This window comes from Bufo bufo, chromosome 4 (assembly GCF_905171765.1).
Source record: "Bufo bufo chromosome 4, aBufBuf1.1, whole genome shotgun sequence".
Classification (NCBI taxonomy): Eukaryota; Metazoa; Chordata; class Amphibia; order Anura; family Bufonidae; genus Bufo; species Bufo bufo.
Genome location: NC_053392.1, coordinates 149,821,817 through 149,827,915, shown reverse-complemented (window position 1 = coordinate 149,827,915; position 6,099 = coordinate 149,821,817).

Genomic DNA, 6,099 nt, shown 5'->3' with positions numbered 1-6,099 from the left:
CCAGATGTGTGACACTTTTTTGCAGCCTAGGTGGGCAAAGGGGCCCATATTCCAAAGAGCACCTTTCGGATTTCACTCGTCATTTTTTACAGAATTTGATTTCAAACTCCTTACCACACATTTGGGCCCCTAGAATGCCAGGGCAGTATAACTACCCCACAAGTGACCCCATTTTGGAAAGAAGAGACCCCAAGGTATTCGCTGATGGGCATAGTGAGTTCATAGAACTTTTTATTTTTTGTCACAAGTTAGTGGAATATGAGACTTTGTAAGAAAAAAAAAAAAAAAAAAAATCATCATTTTCCGCTAACTTGTGACAAAAAATAAAAAGTTCTATGAACTCACTATGCCCACCAGCGAATACCTTAGGGTGTGTACTTTCCGAAATGGGGTCATTTGTGGGGTATTTGTACTGTCTGGGCATTGTAGAACCTCAGGAAACATGACAGGTGCTCAGAAAGTCACAGCTGCTTCAAAAAGCGGAAATTCACATTTTTGTACCATAGTTTGTAAACGCTATAACTTTTACCCAAACCATTTTTTTTTTACCCAAACATTTTTTTTTTATCAAAGACATGTAGAACAATAAATTTAGAACAAAATTTATATATGGATCTTGTTTTTTTTTGCAAAATTTTACAACTGAAAGTGAAAAATGTCATTTTTTTGCAAAAAAATCGTTAAATTTCGATTAATAACAAAAAAAGTAAAAATGTCAGCAGCAATGAAATACCACCAAATGAAAGCTCTATTAGTGAGAAGAAAAGGAGGTAAAATTCATTTGGGTGGTAAGTTGCATGACCGAGCAATAAATGGTGAAAGTAGTGTAGGTCAGAAGTGTAAAAAGTGGCCTGGTCTTTCAGGGTGTTTAAGCACTGGGGGCTGAGGTGGTTAAGAAACATATATATGTGAATATAAACATATATTCTTATGGACTAATCCCATACAGGCTGGTATTTTGGGGAATAAATGAGGGATATATAGCAGTGATGTGGACCCAGAAAAAGTACTAATGAAGTAACATGGAGCTGGAAATAGAAATACAGAGCTGACAGGAGGGGATATAGTAATATACTGATGGTACTTGTGGGGTCGGTGCTGAGGCTTGTGCTGAGGCTTGTAGCTTGTGTATGTGTATGTATATATATATGCATGCACTCTTTATTATTAATATTTATTTTCTGCCTTCAATTTATTATATACATCCATACATGCGTGTACAATTTTAACCCCTCCCAACCACGTATTTATTGACTTTTGTGTGTGTACACATATTTATGTGTGTATATTTGTTCCATATCACTCCTCTGGAGAATTGGCTACTCCACCTACGAGGACTGAGAGATCCCGGCTGCATCGACCCTCTGTCCTCACGAGTGTTGTGCCTACGTATGCACAACACCATAAGGTGAGCACAACCATTGATGTCTAACTTCTACACACTTTATCGAACTTACTACCCTATGAGCGCCTTCCTATCTTTTTTCGCCATAATTTCTGTATATTCCTAAAACTCTCAGGACTAATGCCAACATTGTTGGCCTGGGAATACGGCAGCTCTAGGTTTTGCTTATCTCTACTTGACAAGTGGCAGCTACAGATCCCCATTATGGATTACTGCCTCCAAAGGATTCAACAGCGGACGAAACTAGTGTCGACCTGGACCAGCACACAGGACAGGAACGACAGAAATGAAGTACTACAACCACCAGAAGGTCAATCCACAGAGCCAAAGATTGCATCTAAAGATCTACTTCATTTGTTCTTTGGCCTAGAAAGACTACTGAAAGAAGAGATCCAACATCACATGGATTGGCTACTTTTAGAAATATACTTCAAAGAGGACCTTGTACCTAGAGGCCTAAGGCTACGGTTTGAAAGTGCTTTCAAAAATGACCCTATTTTTTTCAAAAGAATGGGACGAGTATATGTTAACATGTGCCCAGGGTATGTTAAACAGACTCTACACTAAACGCAAACAACTCTGTGAGACGCTAAAAACACAGATTGATGAACATGTGGCCAACTTAGCCCAGTATTTAACACATTATGATTTTATTAAGTTTGATCGGCTCATTACTACTAGAGTCCTTCAATATGAAAAAGGAACCATTGAAACTAAATCTTCCAAACTAAATAGAGATAGGACAGATTTTCGCAACAACAATATAAATTTCTGGTCAAACAGACACAATAATAAACAATTGCCTGACCCTAACTTGCCTACAGCACCACCTCATAACTTCGTTCGGTCTATGTTTAATTCAGTACAAACAGTTACTCAATCCCCTAGAGACTGACATCGGGATATCTAACTGCCTAATACACCATTGAGATTCTCACGCCCACCTGACCAAAACACTAACGTCAGAACACATCACCAAAGGAATACTTTTATCAATAGCAATAAAAAGAAACCCCCGAACGAACCTGCTCTTTATCCAAATGGGGACCTTAGCCCCGTCCTTGGAACACATGCCCCAGTTGAACCTGTTGCTATTCCCTTTCCATTTCCCTCCACCCATCACTCCAAATGTGTCAAGGATTAACCTCCCAAAACCTCCAAAAGATCTCCAACCCAGAGGCCTGTCCTAAACCGTCACACCATGCCATCCCATATGGATGCCAGTGATCCCTCTATTGATCATTTGAGTTTTCCTCCCACCACTTTTGGCCCCTCCACTGATATTCGGCTATTATCTCTCAATCCGCCAGCAACTTCCTCTTTGCCCACTTCTTCTTTGCCCTCTACTCTAGGAACTGTGCTCAACTCAGCAGATGACCACAATCATTCTGCTTTGTTTGAAGATTCGCTCATCACCGTTCACAACACCAGCCCTCAGGATAATCCGGATTCCATCGACCACCAGTCTTTTTTACCCCTACCCGGGGCCCTGACCCCGGAAGCAATATATGTCCTACGACCACCTTCAGGGACCACAATGATCATGACTTTTTCCGATTAGCCCCAAACAGAGGTCTGAAAAGAAGAATAAGTTCAGAAGAGGATGGCGAGGAGGGAAAGTGAGATCAAACGGGCCACAAACTATCATCAAAGAAACAGTGACATCTTAAGTCCCAAGAGAAACAAGAAGAATCACTAGTCCGTATTTTTAATCTATCTTCACATCCACTGAATGACGCTGAAACGAGCCTGTTACAAAAAGGCCTATCGTTCTGCCCTACGGGCAAATTCAATTAATTTGAACTATTCATGGATCTAAATACTTTCATCCATAAACTAACGCTACATCGGCACTTTGAGATCCAAGCATGAAAACCCAAAACCTTACCGCAAATAACGTTGGAAAATACCACAATAGACTCAGACGTAACACCAAAAGCTGTCAACACAGGGCTAAAACCAAAATCAATATTTAAACCCATATACCATAGGGGAAGCCATATAGAAACATTCTCTGCCCTTGTGACTAAAGAGCTCAGGACCATTAACAAAGGTTTAAATATTCCGGATAACCTTAGTAAGAGGGAAAATATTGCTCTAACGGATCTCACGAACAACGAGTCCATTGTGATCAGAAGCGCTGACAAAGGAGGCGGCATCGTGATTCAGGATAAAAGTGATTATTTGACTGAAGCATACAAAATTTTGGGAGATGAAGAATACTATAAAGTCTTGGCTGTGAATCCGCTAAAAGAAGACACTAAACTACTAATACAGCTACTGGAAACCGCAGAGAAACAACCAGTCATATAAAAAAAAGAAAAAGAGTACATCCTAGTGGACGATCCGAATTTGGCCCTTTTCTATCATCTACCCAAGGTGCATAAGTCTATCAACAATCCGCTGGGGAGACCAATTATCTCTGGCATCTCCTCCTTAACCTGCAATTTGTCACACTATATTGACATTTTATTACAGAAACATGTAATAAAATTACCCTCGCACGTAAAGGACTCAGCAAGTTTAATCTCTCTCCTTAAGGAAATCGAATGGAAAGAATCTTATATGTGGATAACACTTGATGTTTCAGCGTTATATTCCAACATTCCACATACAGAGGGCATACAGTTGCAATAAAAAGTATGTGAACCCTTTGGAATGATATGGATTTCTGCACAAATTGGTCATAGAATGTGATCTGATCTTCATGTAAATCACAATAGACAATCACAGTCTGCTTAAACTAATAACACACAAAGTATTAAATGTTACCATGTTTTTATTGAACACACCATGTAAACAATCACAGTGCAGGTGGAAAAAGTATGTGAACCCCTAGACTAATGACATCTCCAAGAGCTAATTGGAGTGAAGTGTTAGCCAACTGGAGTCCAATCAATGAGATGAGATTGGAGGTGTTGGTTACAGCTGCCCTGCCCTATAAAAAACACACACCAGTTCTGGGTTTGCTTTTCACGAGATGCATTGACTGATGTGAATGATGCCTCGCACAAAAGAGCTCTCAGAAGACCTACGATTAAGAAAGGGTTATAAAAGTCTTTGGGTCTTCAATCACAGCTGAGGGCCGCCGGTTTGTGGCCTCACCTGTGGTTGCCGCGGGCAACTATTTGTATGGTGTTAGTTTCAGCAGAGCAGCCCGAGCGGTGCTGGGCAGCTTGCTGCATTGCATGCGGTTGCACCTAACAACCTTCATGTTGGGTGTTGTGTTTTTTTGTCTGTTGTGCACTGTGTTTTGTGTTGTGTGTGCACTAGGACTCTTCCCTTCACAGAGGCTGCCCGTGGCAACGTTTGGTTGGATGTGTACATGTGGTGGCAGTGTTCCGGCCTGCGGGCTGACACCCAGGACATGGTAGCCACCCATGTCGTTGCCTGCGGCAACAGCCACAGTGTGATCTTAGTTTGGACACTTCCCTTTTTATGTTTCCCTTCCCTGGTGCTGGAAGGGTTAACTCCCTTTCAGTGTGTGTGAGTCACGGGGTGTGTCTGACTGTTGGGTGTGGCCTCTTGGCCTATAAAGCCTCAGTGTTTGGCATGTCTCAGTGGGTTGCTTCAGCCATGGAGCAGCCTCCTGTGTATATCACCTGCCAGTGGGGGCCACCCTTGTGGTCATAGGTTTATCTGTGATGTATAAGTTATGTTTGCATGATGTTCAGTTGATGTTTCCCTTTGTTTCCTGTTTAGTGCAACTATGGATATCCTGGTAACCTGTGTGTTATGTGTGCTATGTCCCTTTGTGTTCTGTGGACATGAGTAGTGCATGCATGGGTTCCAGTCAGCGTGGCTGTGACAGGTACGTGTGGAACTTGTTTAGTTCCCCTGTCATATCTGTATGTTGTATGAGTTCCCCCATTCCTTGCAGCTTGGCCAGTGAGACCCCTGTTCCTCCGCCTCCAGAAGGAACAGGCCGTCTTACCCTGCTCCTAGGTTAGGGCCATCTTGAGGGCTAGCAGGGACTTCAAGGTTCCAGTGCATAAGCCCTCCTACCATCAAGGTCGGCTCATGTAGCTAGGAGTCAGGGTCAGGTTAGGGATGCGTTTAGGAGGTGACCTGCTCCCTAAACCTGTCTTCCTGGCCGAGCCGCCTAACATCTTCTGTCATCGCACGGCTGAGGATTTCCCCCATCCTCAGCCGTGACAGTATGACCACAAAGGCTCCTCATTTGGCGTGCCCCTCGAAAGAGGGGGCAGCATGTACCGCCATCTGCGGAAGGGGTGCATGCGCGTTCTCCGGAGGGAGAGTGTTATAGGGGTATCACCGGTTACGGCGCAGTGAGTGGCATTCCCCGCCATTCCTTTCTCACCGTGTCCGTGCTGGTGTCTCCTGGTTTGTAATTCCCCTCCCCCTCCCATTGTTTTTGTGCCTCACCAACCTTCCCCTTTTGTTGTTGGGAGGGGCTTTGAGGGGTGGGAGTATGCATTCCCTCGAAAGAGGGTAAAGCATGCATCGACATAGGCTGATGGGGTGCATGCGCGCTCTTCAGAGGGAGAGCGTTGTGGGGGTTTCGCCGCTGACGGCACGGTGAGTGGCTTTTCCCCGCCACTTCCTCACCGTGTTCGTTTGGCGTCCCCTGATTTTTTTATTACACGTGGTGTTTGTTTGGTATGCGGTTTGCATACCTTCGAAAGAGGGTGCAGCATGCAGTACCATCTTCTTGTGGCCTGCATGCGCGTTCT